We start from the raw sequence: 20,142 nt of genomic DNA, 5'->3' as shown, positions 1-20,142 counted from the left end.
AAGGCCTTAGGAGCAGATGAAAAATAAACGATACCATTTGCAGAAATATCTCTTTGTAAAAGGAAGGGTTTGTTTTCTTCAAAGTGGGTTGAATTAAGTCTAAGTGATTTTTATAATTAGCTTTAATTTTTTTTGCTTTTGGACTTTATTATAATCTTTGAAACTTTGTTTTTCACTGATTTGCAATATTTCAATTTTGTTAACTTGAGACCCTACGCTATTTACTTTTATTTAAGTAACAGTATAGCTTTCTAAACATTAGGGTCTTAATTTTTAAGTTTCCTGGTTATGAAATGATAAATTATGTTCTTGAGGTTTATGTCAAGCAGTCTTTGGATGTAGATGAGAATTCTTTTATGAAAACGCTGAATATTTTTGATTTTTTTAGTAGAGTAAGACTACCTTGCATGCCGGATGCACAAAGAAACAGCAAGTTTACCACAGCAAATTTTGCTCACATCTTAATAGACAAAATAGTACCTGTAGTTTCTAAATTGAGCTATTGTTCCTGGTGGAGCTAGTTTTTGAAGATTGTAGAGATAATGGACCTTGTCTTCCATGCTTGGATTTTATTCAGCTTGCAGGACACATCTTTGCTTTTCCAGCACCCAGTCTATTTTTTAATTTTAATTAAGCAGTAATATGCACTACTTGTTTAGACTAAAGCACAAAATATATTCTCTTTACTCTAAAAGAAGAGACTAATCCTGTAAAAATCTTTTTCAGCAGACTGGTTCTAAGAGCTCACTTGGGACTTCTGCCAGTTCATGGGTTTGTGTTTTAACTTTAGGAGCAATTAAACATTGCTTACTTCTTAGGATATCAATTATTTTAATATTTTATTGTAAGCATAGGCCTCATGTGGTAGTTACAAATTTAAGGGTAAATGTTAAAAATAATTAGCTGTCCAAAATAGCAGTAATGTATTTAATATAAACTAAAATCCATTTTATATTAAAAAATCCAAAAAAAGTTAATTAAAAATGAAATATAAGTTTGTCTCTCCCCCATTCATTTGTTTTGAATCTAGTACTTTCTACTGCAAGTTTGTTTGGGATAAACTGCCAAAGAGAACAGAGAAGGCACACGTGGTGGCAGCTGCTTGTCTGCTTGGTAGAGTCTGTTTTTTCCTCTCACTATTGTGCTGTGGGATGTGCAGCTGCTTTATGATGTGTAGTTTTATGTTTAGTTACATGATATGAGAAAAGCTTTATGCTAACAATGTTCTGAAGACTGAACGGCATTCCACTGTCTTTTTATTTTAATTTTAGTTGTTAATTATTCAAATTTTGTCTTCCAAAATACCTTTTCCTATGGAAAATTATTTAAAATAAATTGCATAAGAAAGCAACCAATCAGTAAAGCAAAAAAACATTTTTGGAAACTGAATGCCTTTTGCAAGTGATAAAATAGGAAAAGCATCAGCATTTTTCCATCATGAATAGTGAGAAATAGCAACAAATAATAAGAAACCATCCCACTCGTTGCAAACTAAAACAGGTTATATACACAGTAAGCTAAACGTCAGTATCTCCATACTTCTGGAGTTGCTGTGGCAGATGTGTAGGTGTTGACTTGTGAGCCGCTTTAGCGGATATACCTAACAAAACTTGAGTTGAAGTTGGTGAGCTTATACCTAGCTGCAACTTTGGGAAAGCTCCAGCGCTCTTGGCAGAGCGCGCAGCAGCTCGGTGGGGATGAACGGTGCCGTCCCTGGTGGGCTCAGGCCTTCGGGGCTGTGGGAGGGCAGCAAGGCAGCGTTGCAGGCAAGGCTTCTCCACAGAGCTCTTGGACACTTTCTCGTTGGCCTTGTTTTTGTTTCTGTATTGGAAATTCTTTGTGTTTTTCAGCCTACCTGTCCAAAGCAGTGGCCTTTCATAGAGAAGCTTCATACTGAATTGTGTGTTAAAAATCTTAGATAATCTTTTTTTTTGTAGCAGTTTGCCTTACAACAAGAGTAAATAAATCTCACTGTATGAGGGATAAACTGATTGCCGTATAGCTCAAGAAGAAATGTACATAGTTACAGCGGTCTAGGTTTTTCTTTTGTCGCTGTTCTTACCTATTCTTTGAAGAAGTAGTCACTTCTAGAGACATAGCATGTAAGGTAATTAAAAGTTCATCTGACACAGCAAATTTTTTTCTCTTTAAATGACAAGGAGGTAAATGCTGGTGTCAGTGAAAGATGGAAAGATGTTATGCTAGTTGCAATAAAGTGTGTGTGGGGGAAATGTCTATGACTTTCACATGGTAACTTTCAGGTGATGCTTTCACTTGAAATTATATTGCACTTTCATCCCACCCTGATGGTAATACTTCAGGTGAGTTATTTTTGATCCAGCAAATGCTGACAAGAAAGGGCAAACTCAGTAAATGTATAGAAATGGCTCATTCTTGATATTCTGTTCCAGAAACTAATTTTTTTGCCTGTCTTCTCATTTACACTTTATTCTGTGGGGATTTTGTATGGATAATCAGGTAACATGCATCTAATCTTGTGTTTAAAATTTTGTTAGTTCTGAAGAAGGTCATGCTTTGTAAACAAGGTATGATCCAGAGCTCTGGTCTGGTCCTTCCGACTGCACCTTCATTGATTTCAAATATTTTACTAGTATTAATAGTAATAAAATATGTTTTGCAATAATTCTGCAGTAAACGATAGTGCCTAGTCTATACATATATAAACAAACACACAGAGAAATGAAATGCTTTGTCAGCAGTCATCTAGATACAGTTTAAATCAGGTGATAGAATTCTCCTAATTACAGTGGGGGCCAAAGTTTCACTGCCTGTAAATGAGTGTCAGAGCTGGGACGAGAAGACACGGGTCCTACCCGCGGGTGCTCTGTGCCTCTGAGCACCCGTCGTTCCCCCCGAGAGAGGTTCTCTCGCACTAATCTGTTTTGCAGAAGTTACGGTATAGACCTTACATTGTATGCCTAGCACTCTCCAGCTAAAATAAGACACTGTGCTTGAAGGAGTTCTGTGCAACCTTATGTTTAAAGGGTAAATGGTAGATTATGAGGAGTAGAAAATCACAAATTGTATTTAGCTATCTGAATGCATAGCGCTTGTAAATCAGCCAGTTAACCTGAGTGGGCTTTGGACGAGGAAATCAATTGCAGTGGCAGTACAATATTGATGTAGCAAAGAAAAGTGTGTCTGTTTTTTAGCTATGTATCTGTATGAGCAGGCTAGTAGTTATAGTGATTTTTAACCTGCTAGCACCAAAATAGGCTTTGATATAAAGGAAGAAGTATCTGCTTTTGGTATCATATTATAAAACATGGCACTTATAAATAAATCTACTGTAGCCATGATAATGAGCTGTCAAATAATTATCTCTGATAGTTACCCTATGGGAACTGGTTTCCATAATTTGATACCTTTAAATATGCTACAAAAGTGTTTCTGTTTTCATGAATGGTGTGAGTAAAAGACTGATAATTCAGTCATTTTCTCTTTGGGAAGAACAGAATTACCATCTAGAATATAGGAAATATTTCAGTGGCCATATCATGTATCAAGTCTAGTTTGAAATCACTATTTTCTATAGCTTGAGTTCAGCAGAAGTTAAAATGGCTTTGCATAACACGAGTAGAAGTTAAATGTGTTACTAGTCTGTTTTTTATCATGAAGTTCCATTGCCAAGGAGAGAATTCCCTGGTGTACAGCACAGAGAGAGGAAAAAGGAAAAATCAGAAAAGAGGCACTGGATTTCCAAAGAGACAAAGAATAAAGAATATAAATGTAAAAAAGTTCAGAGGACTACGATGATTGGGGGAAAAACAGCTTTGATACTGAGCTAGCAACATTGGAAGTAGTTCAGCTGAGAATCCGTTTTCAAAATCCCTGCTGCAAGCACTCAGTCATAAATGTATTTTCAGTATCTGCAGAAAGGCTGTTTGGGTTCTTTGGAAAACCCACCAGATGCCTGCGTCCACCTCTAGGCCCTAGACAGCGTTCTAACTGTGATCCTCTGAGTCGGATCCAAAGCGTATTGGAGCCACTAGGATTTTTTCCACTGATTTCAGTGGGCTTTGAATTAAGTGCTTGATCCTGAAGACCTTAGTCAGACAGCAGTCAAGAAAAATTCAAATGCAGCACTTGGAATTCTGCCCGATGAAGGACTGCAGATTTACATTACGGAAGACAGCATACAGGCTCAGTCATATCTCCATCTTGATGCCAGCATTAGTATGGCATCTAAATAGCTTAGAGAAATGTAGTGAAGTCTCCAAGCCTGTAAAAATTTGACTATGCCATTCACTTTATGCCTGCAAAGAGTCCTTCACTGTAACTGTAGTGTGAACAAAGTTAGACAGATGTGTACAGAAGTGTAGGGTATTTCCTAATATTTCAGTGTTTTATTTTAAGAACTGCCAGCTTCTTTACATAGAGTGAATATCAGTTCATTATACAGATAACAACACAAAATTAGAGATGAAACCCTACTCCCTCTGAAATAAGCAGCATTGGCTTCTCAGTCTTATAAAGCCAGGATTTCATTTCAAAATTCATTCTGAACGACGAAAGCTTTCGCAAGGAAAGGCACGGCCAATACGGTCTGAATACTGGAGGACGAAATGAATCCATTATACAACCCCCTCTTCTCTTTTTCAGCTGTACCCTAACCGTGTTAGAGATGTAAACATAACATATTTGAAACAATATGTGAAACTCTTCTGAATTTTCTTTAATACTACTACAATTTTTAGTAAATTATTGTAATTATAAACAGAAATTGTATTCAGTTTTTAGCTTGTGTTTGTGATGCAGTCCGATACTATCATGCTTTAGAAAGGCAGATGGGGAAGGGCTAGGGAAAACATCTTATCCACACACCACCTTTGTACTTATCCTTTCTATAATGTGGACTGAAGACAGCTTTTTAAGTTAAATTGTGTAGCCTTGAAAGCATCAGTGCTGAATATTTTATGTGAAGCTTGTCAAGGGCCCTTACTAAAATAGCTTAAAAGCAGTATCGTGGTTGTCTTCTTACAAGCATTGCACACTTTCAAAGAAGAAACATGCTGAAGGGTTTGCAGAATTGCCAGAAGTTGGTATATAATTTTTTTTTTTGGTGTCAGATTTTAGATACTGTGTATATACGTGCACTCTCATGCAAACAAACACCTTTTCTCATCACTTTTTTCTCCGAAGTTTCACTTTATATATGCATGATGTTCCTTAAAGTCTAGTAGATGAGGGGTTTTTTGGTATTTTAAAGCTGCAAGTTATGCTAAACCAGTGTTCAGCTCCTTTTGTAGTTAACGGAGAGAGAAAGTGGCACCTGCGATCCATCCCAACTGCTTTAAATATCAGCCTGTGGACAGGTTGAAATGCCCTTACCTTGGGTTTGTCTGTCTCCATTGCCTGTAAAGGACCGCAGGAAACTAGCCTGGCCCAAACATTGGACTTTTACATGGCTAAATGTAGCTGAGGAGCTACACTTGGAGGAGTTGGTAAGATTGCATTCACTTTACATAGTAACAACAGGTCATACTTGTTCCTGCTACGTTGTAAGCAGTTGTAAGGTACAACAGGGATAAACTTACTAAGTATATCATGTCAGTGATTTAGGAAGTGAAGAGCATTAAGAATCGTAGAAAACTCATTCCTGATGACAGCCAACAGTAGCTTGTATTTTAATCGCTTTGCAAATTCATCTATCTGAATACAAGCTGCAGCAAAGGAAATTATGCCTTTAAATAGGAAGTATGAATTTTGAGCACAGTATTTACAGGCTGAAGTTGTACTGCTCTAACATTTTATGAACCAAATATTATAAAGGTGTCTTTCTTTTAATAGCAATATGTAAAACTGCTTTAACATACAAAATCCTATTCATTTTCCATATATTTTGTTTCTGCTTGATTATACATGCCTAGCATGTATGTAGCATAGCATAGCTTAATTCGTGTGTGTGTGTGTCTGTGTGTGAGGCTGTTCATACTGTAGGGGTTTGGGGCTCTCTGTCTTTTAAGAGTATTGCATAAACTGACAGCATCATGACTAGTCTTCTCCTCTCCTTCCTCTCCTCCTCCCAGCTGTAGCAGAGGAATGGCTCATTCACTAAGTTAAGGGAATTATTTCAGACTGTAGATCTCATGGGGGTGGGTAGACTCCTGCATGGCAGGAAGGATAGACTTTCAGATGCATCCCAATATTAAGCTCTTGAAATATATCCTTAAAATATGGTATGTCTCAGTCATGTCATATCTCATTCATGGAAGCCTCCACTCATTTGAGGTTTCTGTTGTGCGTTGGTAAAGTAAATAGTTGTACAGATTTACATCTTCAGGAATGTTTGTCCAGGATGTGGTGCAGAACTATATTCTACCATACCTATGCCACTCAAAAGTTAATTTCCTAATGCTTATAAGAGAGACCATGACGACCTGTGGTTGCTTTTAGTTGGTCGGTTGTTTTTTTGCGAAGGAGGCATTGTGATAGTCAGAATGATTTATTGGGAAGATACAGGCAGATGAAGGCCAAGTAACAGCTTGTATCAGAGAATGGATGGCAGCAGAGCCTTATAAAGAGGGTGAAATGTGAAGTTTTAAAGTGAATGTTGCTAATAGAAATGCAGCTTTTCATATCTTCTGTGCTCTCAAAAGGAAAGCAATATAAAAGAGGGGAACAGTGAGAGATGACTTATTGAAAGATAGATCATGGGTGAAATCCCGAACTTGACTTCAAGGAGACCAGCATTTCACATGTACTGATACAAGTGCTGGATGTTTCTAGACGGAGGCTGCTGCATATGAATGTTTGCTGCTCCTTTTTTTGTTTGTTTGTTTTTTAGCATCGCTCAAAAAAAGTCATTGCTGTAAATAGCAAGTCTCCGTATGTCATTGTAGTAAACCGGAGTGTTATTCAGAGTGAGAGCAGCTCCTCAAATGGGAGGGAGAGATTAAGCAGTATTTAGGTATTCATTGGTAAAATTAACACATCTATTTTTCTTCTAGCAGTTACTAGCTCTATGATATGTACAAACCTATACAGACAGATTGCTTTTTTCAAAGGCAACAGAGGATTCTTTCCCTATGACATGGAAAAGAGGTTTGGAAATGCGAAATCCAAGTTCAAAAATTGATCTTGAAGTCCTCCTTAGAAGAACTCATTGATTCCCATGAGGCTGTCATGATAATGTCACCATGGGTCTTACCCCGCCGTCACTGAAGAGGAAGTCTGTAGGGTCTGTGATCCCAGCGAGTGGGATGCATTCATTCCTTAAGCAGAAGGTTCCTGAAGGAAGTTTTCTTTACTTTCTCATCAATACCGTCCAAGCCTCAGTCTATTAATCCACATAAAATATGTATTCTAGCCACATGTCTCAATCCTCTGTAGTACAGGATTTTATTGCAGTAAGTCTCACATTAACCTTAGTGAGATAAGCCTTGGTAGTAAGGTCAAAAGTACTTGCAGCTTGTGGCTCTTAGTGATGCTTTTTAAAATTACGTGTATATGTGTGTGTGTGTACACATGCACATGAACACGCACATGCACGCACACATACAGTTTTCTTAACCACTGATCTATAATTCAGTCTGTATGAAGTCACGTTTTAGACCTTATCTCTGTTACCATTAACATTATCTGGGTGTGGAGCAGAAGCCAGAGGCAAAAGCAAATTTTCGTATTTGCCAGGCATAGTTCAATGGACAAGCCAGCTATGTTGCTCTCTTGTGCTTTTGCTCATCTGTCATTGTGGCAATATGTAGTGACATTTCAAACTGCTAGCATGGAAACAAGATAAAAAGTGTTTGGGACAACTGGGAAATTTCATTTAGACAGAATGTCAGACCCTGGTCTCCAGTGTAAATACTGTAGCTTTACCATGTCCAGCTTTGCGATATCATTTTATGGGAAATTAAATCGGAGGCCAGCCATGAACAAGAAAGCAGTTGAGCCTGCTAAACTTTAGTTTGCGGTGTAATTTTGGTATTCCTGATCTCTTGCTAAAGTAGGTTGTAACGGGTAACAGTTTGTAAAGGTGCCTGGTGTTTTGAAAGCACCCTCCCCATAGAAATGTCTTTTAATTCCTCGCATTACCTTAAAGTTTGAGAAGTTCATTAAGACTCTCTAAAAACTGTGTTCTGGCCCTCGTTGTTCTTGAGGATCAAGTTCATGCTAGCTAACGGTTATTTTGATTTGAACAGTAACCTAACACTGATATTTCAGGACAAATAGGCACCAGTGTGGCTTCTGAATGGGTGAGTTACATGTATTCATAAGCCATTCCATTCATTTCTCTGACATGGAAAAAAGGGTAGGGCTGCTTTCATCCTGCTGCCAACCCTTTTATCTTTAAAGAATCAAATTTCAGGAAACCTTTCCGCCTAGGTCAGAATTTCAAAGGGATCCTGTAACATTTACAGACTTTAACTTTTTAATTCTTACAGTTTTAAGGGGAATGTTTCTTTTCCCACTGAGAAGACAAAACAAGACAACCCCCCAAAATAAAACAGAAACCAACAAAAAAAACCCTAATGCAAAAAGCAGGTTTGGAGATGTGGGGGTAGTAAAAATGTGTTCAGTGTTACTTCACTTCCTACTATTCAGGACAGCACATTGTTAAAACCGATGCAGTGTTTATACACATTGTGGTTATGGCTATAGTCGTGGCTATTGTTGAAGGATGTTACACAGACGTTTATCATAGTATGTCAGTAAACCCATTGTAAAAACGTCCTACTAGTTAAATGAGGCTTAGATTTAATGAGGCTGTAAGAAAGGCACATTTTTTTTTATCGTACTGTAAATAAGGTTCCTATAGCAATGTCATTGGGATTAACGTGCAGATTTTCCTTTGTTTCAAAATAACAGCAATATCTCTGTGAAGTTAGGCAGGCGATCTGAAGAATGCATTTTTTACAAAGCCTTTGAAGAACCTGTTGCTTGGTCACGCTAAGACTGGACAGCGACAGTAAATGAAGGACTGACATTATAGAAAAGCAGGGAGGACCCCCAAAAGTAATACTACTGGTTAGGTAATAAAATACTAATACTAATGGCCAAGTAAAAAAAACCAAGCTATTAATGGCAGAAAAAAACCCTCTTCAGTACTTTGTAAAAGGATACACAGTTAATGTAATTCCAAACTTTTGTGCTACTTTACGTTCTAATAGAGAACTGATTTTGATATGTTTTTAAGAAAACTACATTGACACAGCTTGCTTTCTTCATTTTCAGTTTGACATGTTTTCTGTGAAGTACAGGGAGCGTGCCTTATGTTAGTTAAATGAGGACATATGAAACTGTAAGAGAAAATAAATGTAATTTTAACAATTCCAAAAGATACTGTCAACAGCAGAAGATTAGGAAGGGAGAGTGTCTTCATCATCAAACTCCAGCTTTAAAGACCACAATTCATCCCTATAATTAATAAAGTTTTAAAAGTGTTTTGCCACCAAAGAAAGAGTTCCTGCCCTGAATACCCAGGTCTGGGCCCTGTGCCACAATCCTCCAGTCCTTCATTGGTGCTATGGCAGCTTTTTGTGCTGTAAACCAAATAACTAAAAAGATCTTCCAGTTTTTTTAACCTGGGTTATGTCGGTGACCCTTGTCCCAAAATCAGTCCCATCAGTGCAACAGGAGGGAGCAGTGCTGCTGGCACAGAGCAGCAAGGAGGGCTGAGGAGAGAAGCAGGAAGTTTTTGAAATGATCTTGCCACCACACAAAATACTGCTCTACCACACCCTAGAGCGAAGCCATCTAAACTCCAGTCAAGATCAGTAACAGATAAACTTCTTGCTGCTAATGTCTCTCTGGTCTTTGCTGAGCGAATTGTGTTAGTCCGCTACAGCAGGCGTTGCTGTGCTGGGCATGAGCTTGGACCTTTGCGACAGACTCATGAGAGCTCCAGGATCGAGCGCGGCTGTCTCGGAGGGTGACGCACAAGAGCTAGAGGCCACAGAATTCACTTCTGCTTTGTTTGATTCCAATTTTAGGATTGCTGGCTTTGAGAGGAAGATCCAGACAATAGAGTATTCTCAGGGAAGAAAGCCAAGATAATTCAGGATGAGGATATTTGGATCCATGGTAGCAGCCATAAACACAACCTTCCTCTTCCACCAGAAAAGATTTAAACTTAGCTAGCTCCTTTTCCCAGTCTTACTTTTATGTCCCAAGAGGGTCTGAGATTCACCTTTGGCAGTGCATTTCTTTTTCACTGCTCCATTCTCTGCTTAAACCTTTCCAGAGGGTATTAGCAGGGGCATGATTCTGAGTGCTTTATCCTACACAAGAGTAGATTCTTGCAGCTTTCTGTTTAGAGGCTATTTAATGGTAGCTGTCTCTTCATTTGGAAATAATGGTCTTGTGGAAAAAAAAAATAATTAAAATGGCTTCAGAAAGCAGTTAATTATAAAAACTACTATGGGCTGAAGTATAAAATACACTGCAGATTGAGAAATCACGTAAGGGTGCATTACTAAAATAATTAATTTTAAATTTTACATATATCAGCCACACAGCAAATGTCATGGCTGCTGCTAAAATGAGTCCAGTGCCCTTCAAAAGCTGTGAGCATCTCTTGTGTCTCCCACTCACTCCCTTTTAGATATGAATATATTCTTCTTTACTTTTGTGTTAAGAGCATCCATTTGGCAGAAGGGCTTTGAATAAGAAATTTAAATTTCATCACATTTATTTTTGCATTATTAGGATCTAACTCACTGAATGCCCAGTCCAACATGGGCAAGGCCTAACTGCTATGATACGCTTCCCTGATCTGGTGCAGCCTCCGCATTGATCTGGATTCAGTTAGTGTTGAGTGTTAAACTAGTCTCTGACTCTTCAAAATCCTGCCGGTTACAGGATATCAGAGATCTGCAGGGCTCATCGAGGCTTCACTGTTGAACTGGCCATATACCTCCATGGGATCCCATGAAGGCAATCCTTTAGGTTCTGCACTGCTGCAGCAAATTTAGGTATTTCTGCTGCCAGCGTGGCTGTGTTTGCGCATATATGCCAAGTAGTAGTTCAGTATTGAAGAGACTCACCCTTAAGTGCAGAAGAATAGCCATGCGGGGCTGTTTCTTTTTTCTTTCTGTTGCTTCCCTTCTGTAGAATTATGAATGTGGCCTGTGCAGGTTCTAGTTTTGTGATCACATCCAGACCATATCTTCTCTTCACCAGCTATCAATATGCGGAGGATCTTGCCTCTTGTCAGTCTAATTTCTGGTTGGTGCAGCTTCTTGACATTCAGCACTTTATCAAACATAAGCTGCTTGGCACCTATTACTACTGGTCTCAGCATTGCTAATAAACAGCAACACCAAGGCCATATTTTCTGGTTGCTGTCAGACTGCTGCTTTCCTGGGTGAAATAAAAGTCCTATTAACATGCTCCTCCTCATTGGCTCTGACAGTTTGATTAATTAGGCCCCCTCTTCAGATGACCTCTGCACTGACACGACAAGGAGGTGAATATAAAATGAATAGTTTGCCCGCATAATGGCCTACTGTAAGCTTCAGATTTTTATCAGATCAGACTGAAGTCCAGGGCCTGTATTAAAATCTACAGTGTACAGCAATATATGACTGTGCGTTATGAACTGCAGGCTTTACAACATGGTTAAAGAATGAAAAACAAAACAGTCTTAGCCATCCTCATATATTGACTTCTCTTCTTAAGAATTAATCTTGCCTTTACTGTCTTGACTGTACAATACAAATCTAATTCGTTTACATTATCCAATGAAATGACCTTTTGTTTTCAACAGATTTTTTTATTACCAGAAAAATACAGTATGTTAACTCTGTGGTTATTCAGCCTCCCATAAAATACGAATGTAAAGCCATTATTCTAGTGCCACTCTGTTTAAATGTCAGTCTGCCTTGCTGTTATAAAGCACCAGTTCATAGGCTTGTAACTCATCAGTAAAAATTTACTTCACATGGCAACTTGGAATATGAGCTCACAACTTTTCTTAGGAAAGGTATTACCTCAAAATATGAGTGTATATGATCCAGAGGAACAAATACCCAAGTTTCAGGGTTTGATCTTACTCCCATCCACTGAAGTGAGGGTAGGCTGGTGCTATAAATGAAAAATTACTAGCTTAACTAACTGGCTTCCCTGGTGTAGTTGTGAATACCGCAGCACGGAGGCGTGGTGATGCCGACCCAGAGGCCGCAGCACTGTGCCCCAACTGCGGCCCTTCCGGAAGAAACGATTTGGTCAGTCACATGAACGGACGTTTTGAAAACAGACCCAGACAAACTGCATTACAATATAATCCAGCTAGGAAGCATCTCTGATCATAACATCTGGACTTTTGATTTGGTTGTTGATGAGAAAGAGATCTTCCCTGCCTCCCTTTTTTTCTGCTTCTTGCTTGCACTTATTTAAGGGCCATTAACACTCTCTTGAAGAGAACTGCATGTTGCCTTGGAGAGGTGGGGCTCAAATTCCTCTCACAGTCAAGGTGAGAACAGGATAGAGCATGAATGGCATTTTGTCCGGTGGAGTCACTGATCTTGAGCTAAAAATTTTACGATATTGCTTTCTAATTTAAGTTTTCCTGTTAGCCAGAAAAATCAAATTAACTCTTGTTCATTCTGTGGTAATCTGGGTCTCCCAAAGACCTCTTGGAAGGGACATCAGGAGGGTGGGTGAGCCTAAAATTAAATGTTGTGTAAATTCATCCACATGCAATCTAAGCTCCTTGTTTAATGATCTTGAAGCCAACAAAAGTGAGTGACCCACGCTTAACCAGATCACTTTCAATTAAAATAATGCTCCTCTAACCTGTGGGGTGCTGCATGTTCCGTACGGGCTTTTCAGCAGCTCCTGCTTCTCTTATGATCCTCATATGTTTTTTCTCAGCCTCTTCTGTCATATTTTTTTTCTTTCGTGTTCATCTGTTGATCAGCTAACTGCATTACTTTAATTGACTTGCTAAATTGGCTCATACATAAGACAGCTCCTCCAGGTAATAACCTGAACGTGTTAGCTTATATTGCTAGGCTCATGCTCGAGTGGTACAGGAGTTGTAGTTTTCATTGTTTTGGGAGTACACTGTGCCATTTCTTCAAGTAATTTGTTGGACTCATGGTCACAGGCCTAAGAGCAACAGGAGATACATACATTTTTATATATATATATTAAAAATATATAAAATACATGTTATATAATTTCAAGCACAGCATTTTTTTAATGCGTGTACTTTGCTTGCTTACAAGTCTCAGGAGGTTCCCTGAATTGAGAGCAGATGAGATACATGTGCAGAGATCCATAACCACTCCTTTCCCCAGATGACTTTTTTGGTATTTCTTTCAGTTGACACAATTTGACAAATTAGGTAGCAGTGTTTTTGGATGAAGACGAGCCACGAGTTGCTGACTTTTGCTTCCTGCAGACTCCCAAGTAGGATGGCAGTTTTCCGTAAAGATGAAATTTTGAATAGGTCACATGTTAAATTTCAGCACAAAGTGAAGACTGCAATAAATGAATAAGGTGAAGGAAATCTGCAGTTTTTTTAAAAATAGATGACATTTCCTAGCACTTCTACTTATAAGATGGTAATCCAGTATTATTACTTAAAGACCAGACATGTTACTTCATGCAGTACCTAAATGCCAAATAAACTTGTGTTGTGACACTGGAAGCTTCCTGGTTGTTTTGGCTGTTTTCATCTGCTTAGAGAGGGTGAGCAGCTTTACATCCAGCTTAAAGAACAAGGTGAAAGGGAAGGTAGTGCAGACTTTGAACACACAAAGATACTGGTAGCATCTGGTGCCTAGTGATAACTAACAGTTTCAATTCTTTTCTGTGAAGGTTTGGAAGGTTTTGTTATGAGTTTCTACAGTGAAATACTATGGGTTATATGTGCATCGAAGACTAATTAAGGTAAGCACGGGTTTTCCTACCAGGCATTCTGGAAAATTTCAGGTTCTTTTTGAAGAATGGTAAGTAGCATTTTGGAGGGGGGAAGTGATATTTATAGATAAACAGCACCATCTGGCAATAGGCAATCTCAGTATTGCATTTTAAATCATTGGAGTGGATAAGAGTAATAGACTTGCTGCTAAAGACAAGTAGTGAAAATTGGGGAAAGGGGTGCATTCTGTGTCTCCCACCTGATTCACTTTGAAGTCATTTGGGAGCATATTCTGGCATCTTTATTCTTGCCACATTCAACCTAGATTTACAGTTCCTCTGTAAAGAATTTTTTTTACCTAGAATATTCTGGGGCTTAAGTCATTATTATTTATAAGGTACTTGAAAAGAGTTCTTGAAAGACTTTGAGGTTGTGTGATGCAGGTATGTGCTTAGTGGTTTGTTTGTTTGTTTTTAAATTACTTTTCGAAAACAACTAAGCAGATTAAGTAGCTAAGTCTGTCTGGAAATCATGTCAGGAAAAGCATGGGCAATCCAGACATCCAGAACTTCAGGAGACTTTGACCAAAATCTTTTTTCCTTGACTCTACATCCAGAACAAGGAAGTGTATTAGATGTGTCTAAGGCAAATGCAAAAACAAGCTAAATTTAGCTCTGGCCTAACTCCATTGTTTGAAGAGCTTTATAACTCGGATTAATTTTGCTGAATCCTGTGTAGGTGTGTACTTACCATAGTTTAACTGTGAAAGATCAAAAATATTGGTGACGGATTTCATTTCTAAAGTGGTCCAAAACATATTATAGATGTGGTATCTAAGAGTTATTCCTGTAAGCATAAAATGGCAAGTCTGTTTCTTTTTTTCAAAGAGTTACCTTCAGAGAGCAGCAGAGTGAGAAAAGCTAGTTTTTTTCAGGTTCCCCAGTTAATACCTTTTCCTCCCAGCATCCAAGCCTGAGTTTTTTACCGTGGCTTATAAAAGTGGTGACATTATCTCATAATTCTCATAGTTGTTCTCCGTCATTTTTTAGTCCAGATTCGAATAGATCAGTTTGGACTTCCTAAAGTTGATGGTGCTCAGCAGTGTGTACTAAATTCCAGTTCTGTGTACGCCTGAACAGTAAGCATAGTCTTCAGCTATACTGATGGTTTATGGTCTGAAAAACAACTAGCTGGCTCTTAGTAAACTTTGGGTAAACCTCAGAGTTGTACCGGACAGTAAAGAATCCATGAACCCTGGCCGTTTTGAGTTGCAAAGATCTCTGAGTTCCCATGCAAGTACCTCACATGGACAGTACCCTGACTCTGGTCTGGTTAGGAACTTCACTAATCTTGTAATAAGGAAGCATTCAGTGAAATGGAAAAGTAGCGTATTCAAACCACATTAAAAGGAGATATTCTTTGTACAACAGACTTTTGATCGATGAAAATAATTGCTACTAACTGGCATTCTGTAAAAAGCTTAGCAGAATATTATCCAAAGGATTATACATACACATGGATAATAAAAGTACCTACACTTGAAGTAAATATTTGGATATATCCTTTATGTTGGATGCTCAACCACTAAAACTGTAGTTGAGATGAACATTTCCATGCTTGATTCAGAGTCCTCCCTCTGAGGAAGCTGATCCTGGTTGCTGGAAAAAATAAAATATTAGTGTAGACAACAGCTGATCCATCAGAACTCCCTCTGTTCCCTTATCTTTCACATCCAGCACCTTTCTTCCATAACATTACATTCAGCCAGTATGTTGCTCCAGATCGTCTCTTCTATTACTTTTTAAATATATTCTTCCTTCATTTCTAAAGCACTGGTAACATACTGACCTTTATCAGTGACCCCCAGAAATCTCACCTCTCTCCATCTTCTTCTACTTGCCTGTGTTTACCATCCAGAGCCCCACAGTGTTTACAATTTCTCAACCTTCTGTCTTCCAAAAGCTTGTCTTGACAGGGCTTTTGGGAAGAAATTAAGTTGCCTGCATCGGAGTTAATTTTATTCACAAAATCATGCGTGATGCTGTAAGACTGTAAGTTCCTCTGGAACTTCTGTTGAAGTCAGCTTAAATGCATGAAACAACCGAAGGATTAAAACCTTAGGCTGAGCTTTGCCAGGATGGGGGAGCCCAGCTGCTGGTTTGTGGCTTCTAGTGGATCCAAAATATGCACAAATGTGTGTGTATAAGGGGGTTACTTCCCTGCTTTTGCTTTACTTTCGTTTGTGTCGTCTCTGCAGAAACAGGGCTACTAACAAAATTCTCTTGCAGATCTACCTGGGATGGAAGCTCTGTCAATTTCTATTTCTTGGGTGGATGGTGAGGCATGTAGAAAATTAATTTAAGATGTATTACAAGTACTGTATTATGATCATGCTCCCTAGAAGAAACTGGGCATCCAACCCATTGCCCTGTAGCGTGCACAGTTACTGTGCAAATCTGAAGCAAATTTTCAGCCAACTGCTGTTTTTTCTTTCCTCCTCCTGCCGGCCTGTCCCCAAGAATGGATATTCATCTTACATTGTGGTGAGTTTCTGGGTCCATGAGTCCCTTCCTCTTTGTTTCTGCAAAGGTCACAAAATTCTACTATAAAACTTTGAGAAACTGCAGCTCTCTTCAGTACTGCAGCATCTCTTGACCCTTGCAGGGTACATGTACCCTGCATACAGGGGCAATATGAGAACGAAGGGGAGAACGTGCCTGCTTTGGAACCAGAAGTGGTTCTGAGAATCGGTCAGGCCCGGTGCTTGTACGCCTGCGCTGCTGTCACAGTGCAGGGAAAAGCGGTGTATTGTAGGGTCCTAGCTGAGCTTGGTGCTAGCTTAAGCCCATGTCTATACTTCAAACCATCCTCAATCATACGCACCACAGAAATACGCAAGGTCTAAACATGCTGATGTTAGTAGGCCTGTGTAGTTCTGTTCTTTTTAGAAGCAGAATGAAATTAGCCCTCGATTCAAGTTTGAATTATTCTTGTAATTTTGGGATATTGAAGTATCTCCCAGATCTCATGAAGTAAAGCGCTAAGTAAAATAATCACGGTACAGTCAAGGATTGGAAAACCTCAGAGGATTTGGGGAAAACTTCTTCTATGATCAGCACTTCACCTTAACCAAAGGTTTTCTGAGTCACAAACTTGAAGAATTCATTTACTCCTTTCCTCCACTTTCCAGTAGCCGCTTGCTTCCTAGAGTTGTCTCCTCTGTGCCCTTCCATGTTCTTTCCTCCTGTCCTCAGGGGCCCTTTGTCTTTACGTTTTCTGTATCTTGTGATCCTCCATGTGACTGCTGGCATCTTTATCTCTTGTCTGTCTGTTCCTTTGGCTTTAAATGTCTTAAACCCTGGCATGTTGTCATGTGTTCCTGTACACAGCGTCGTCTTTTTTCCTTTTGTGTTTTTAAACACGTCTTCATCACAGAAGATGTTCTTCTGAAGAAGACACGTTGTGGTCTTCAGTACTTCTTGTTGCACTCTGGTATTGCTAACACAGAACATGTGAACGGAGCAGGTGTTTTGTGCTCCTCCTGTGAAATGCATCACTAGCTGTTCTTAACATAGAAGAGTTGACGTCAGTGGTTGTATGGATCATTTGAGAGGCCAAATACGTCTGTATCCGTATGTCTGAATTGCAGCAGTTGAGGACCTAGCTATTTCTTTCTTATCTCTCAGAAGTCAAGCACACATCTCTGTCTGAAAGGAGTCCAAGCTAGAACCTCCACTTACTTACTTGTTCATACTCACCTGAGGTAGAAATCTAGACTAGCTTGGTGCAAGGCACCAGCTCACACCAGCTAAATGGTGATGCAGGGCTTGCTGCAGCTCTCCACTGTGGAGGACTGCTTTGTAGAGAAAGGTACTGCGTGGAATCTTCCCTTCCAAACATAGTGTGTGTGTGTGTGGGGGGGGGGGGGGGGGGGGTTAGATTTCTTAAATGTTTTTTTGTTTAGACAAAACAGAAATGTTTAGAGATTGTAGTATGCAAGTTGAAAGAGACAGCTAATACCCGCAAAAAATTACCAGCTGTTCAGGCTTCAGTTTTTTGTAACATTATACAAACAGCAGAACTAGGTTTTAGAGACTTGCATATGTGCCTGGATTCTATATACTTCAGTAATGAGGAGATACAGACAAGTAACATGCTAAAACAGTTGCAGTGCTCATCACCCACATATTGCACCACAGCTTGCCCTTGAGAGCTTCAGTTGTTTAAACATGCAGGGTAAAAGCAAAACCCCAAGGAACTGCACCCCATGAGGCTGCTTTAGGTTGTGCATTATTATCCTCACCTCCCAAATGGGACACTGAGGCACAGCAGCTAAATGCTACTGGATGTGAAATAAGGCTAGAACCACCTGATCATGTCCTTTACTGACATCACAGGATTACCTGTAACAAGCACATTTAGGAAATATATTTAGGCTTTTAAGTTTTCATTGTTCTTGTAACATTATAAACTAGTATTTGAATATTCACTATAAGAAAGAGCTTAATCAAAATTGCTTTTGTAGAGCTGAAGGCAAGTTTCAGAGCCTTTATAGAGCTTTTATCTTGTATAATGTGCTTACTTAATACATCCTGCACTTGCCCTACTCAACCTTTTGTTTTCATGAGTACACACACTCTCCTCCTTTCCCCTCTCCCCTCACCCCGCACCACAATCACTTTTTGTGTATTCCCACCAGGCACGTTCTGCTCGCTGAGCGACTGGCGAACGGCGGGCGCGTGTGCTTCCCGCCTTGGCAAACACTGGTGTGCAGCGCTGGGGGCGGAGGGAGGAATATTGAAAGGCTTTTCTGTGCACAAAGGTCACTTTTTTCCTTTGCAGTTTGTTCAGCACTAGGTCCCCTGCGCTGCTACAGCTTTCACGTAGAACTTGAATAGATACTTGGGGGATATGTTTGTAGGCTAGTCGTGTAATTGAACAATTCTAGGAATGTGTATTTAGTGTCCTGCCATTTTTGTTCTGCTACTAGAACTGCCTCTTTCCCCAGCAATCTAGGTTTGTGTGTTTGCTTTAAATGCTGACAAAAATATAGAGCATTTCATTGTTGTTGTTAGTTGCGCGCAAGTGCTTCCTGCTGCAGTACGGTTTAGACACTCCCTCTACTATTGTCCTGTAGAAGGGAACAGACTGAGATTTTTGCCTCCTGTGCACTTTGCTTGTTGGATTAAAGATAAAACTGAGGCTTTCCTGAAAGACTGGAAAGTTAATAAATACACGTGATTAAAAATAGAAAAATTCTACTTTTGTTTGGAAGTAACACCATTGACATAATTGGATTTACTCCCGGCTAAAACTAGTGGAAGTAAAAGGAAAACTTGAATTCAGAATGTTTCATTATACATTTACCTTTTGAGTTGCTGAACTTAACTGTAATGAAATTCATGAGCTGCTTGTCAGAAAGGAGAAGGAAAACAGATAGTAGGAGATGCCATCTTTAAAAAAAGTTAAAGTTCCAGAAGAAGTTGAAATTCTCATATCAGTTGGATGAACTCGACCGTGGTCTTGTATCTTCTGCTTCACCACGTGACTGTGTTGCTTCTGAGATGCATACACTGAGGGGTGTTGGCGATTTTTGTCTTCTGAAGTTTGTGTCATGAGATAATGCTCTGTCACTCGACTTTCTTAAAAATGTCATAGTAAAATAGTAAAAACACACTGTAAAGTTACTTGGGGAAAGGGAAATCTGATCACCTGCTGAAGAGTCAGTCCTCTCTGTGTTTAAAAGCAGATGGAATTGTTTTTCTTGTCACGCAGATCTTACAATGCACCTGCAAAGGGAGGCAAGTCTCGTCAGGAAGCTTAAGATCTCCTCCTCCTTGGTAGTGTGTCAAGTGATGTGTGTGGATCTCTTGCAGCACAAGGTGTGAAGATAATATGTGGCCTACTGCATAAGCATTCTTTTAATTGCAGAAAAAGCATCCTCCAGAATGCCAGGTGGAGAGGAATCTGTGGGGATTCTTGTGTAGAAATGAAGAACTGAAGAGAGTAAAAATTGGCCAGATGTCTGCCTTTGGTTGGGATAGCCTCTGTGACACATCTGGTGCCAGCATAACTGCTATTCCTAAATGATAAGGAAGCTTTGCAGTCGTGGGAGGGTTGAGCTGTCAGGTGAGCCAGGGATCAAGAACTATCATGGCAGTTTCATGGCGTGTGAAAGACGCTGTGATGTGCGGTGTGATTCTGGCTAGTGGGGGCTAAGTTAGGTTCTCTTGGCCGTAGGCGGACGTGCAGGGTCAGCGGGACCCATGGCGTGCTGTGCACAGTGTATGAGGAGGTGTTCTGGTCCATCA

At 39.5% G+C, this 20,142-nt stretch overlaps 1 protein-coding gene and 1 long non-coding RNA gene across 8 annotated transcripts in view; one reads left to right on the top strand and one right to left on the bottom strand.

Annotated features, from left to right (window-relative positions):
• MPPED2 (metallophosphoesterase domain containing 2) overlaps positions 1-20,142 on the top strand; it is a 206,576-nt gene that overhangs the window by 175,511 nt on the left and 10,923 nt on the right. The window lies entirely within an intron of this gene.
• The window catches only part of LOC112996630 (uncharacterized), a 67,678-nt gene continuing 51,876 nt past the window's right edge, over positions 4,341-20,142 (bottom strand). Inside the window, exon 13 of the long non-coding RNA XR_010389462.1 lies at positions 4,341-15,489. This is a non-coding gene — a long non-coding RNA (uncharacterized LOC112996630). The remainder of the gene's footprint in view (positions 15,490-20,142) is intronic.

The sequence above is a fragment of the Dromaius novaehollandiae genome, chromosome 5 (assembly GCF_036370855.1).
Source record: "Dromaius novaehollandiae isolate bDroNov1 chromosome 5, bDroNov1.hap1, whole genome shotgun sequence".
In the NCBI taxonomy this organism is placed as follows: domain Eukaryota; kingdom Metazoa; phylum Chordata; class Aves; order Casuariiformes; family Dromaiidae; genus Dromaius; species Dromaius novaehollandiae.
The sequence above is the reverse complement of the archived record's forward strand: the minus strand, read 5'-3'. Positions and strand labels throughout refer to the sequence as shown.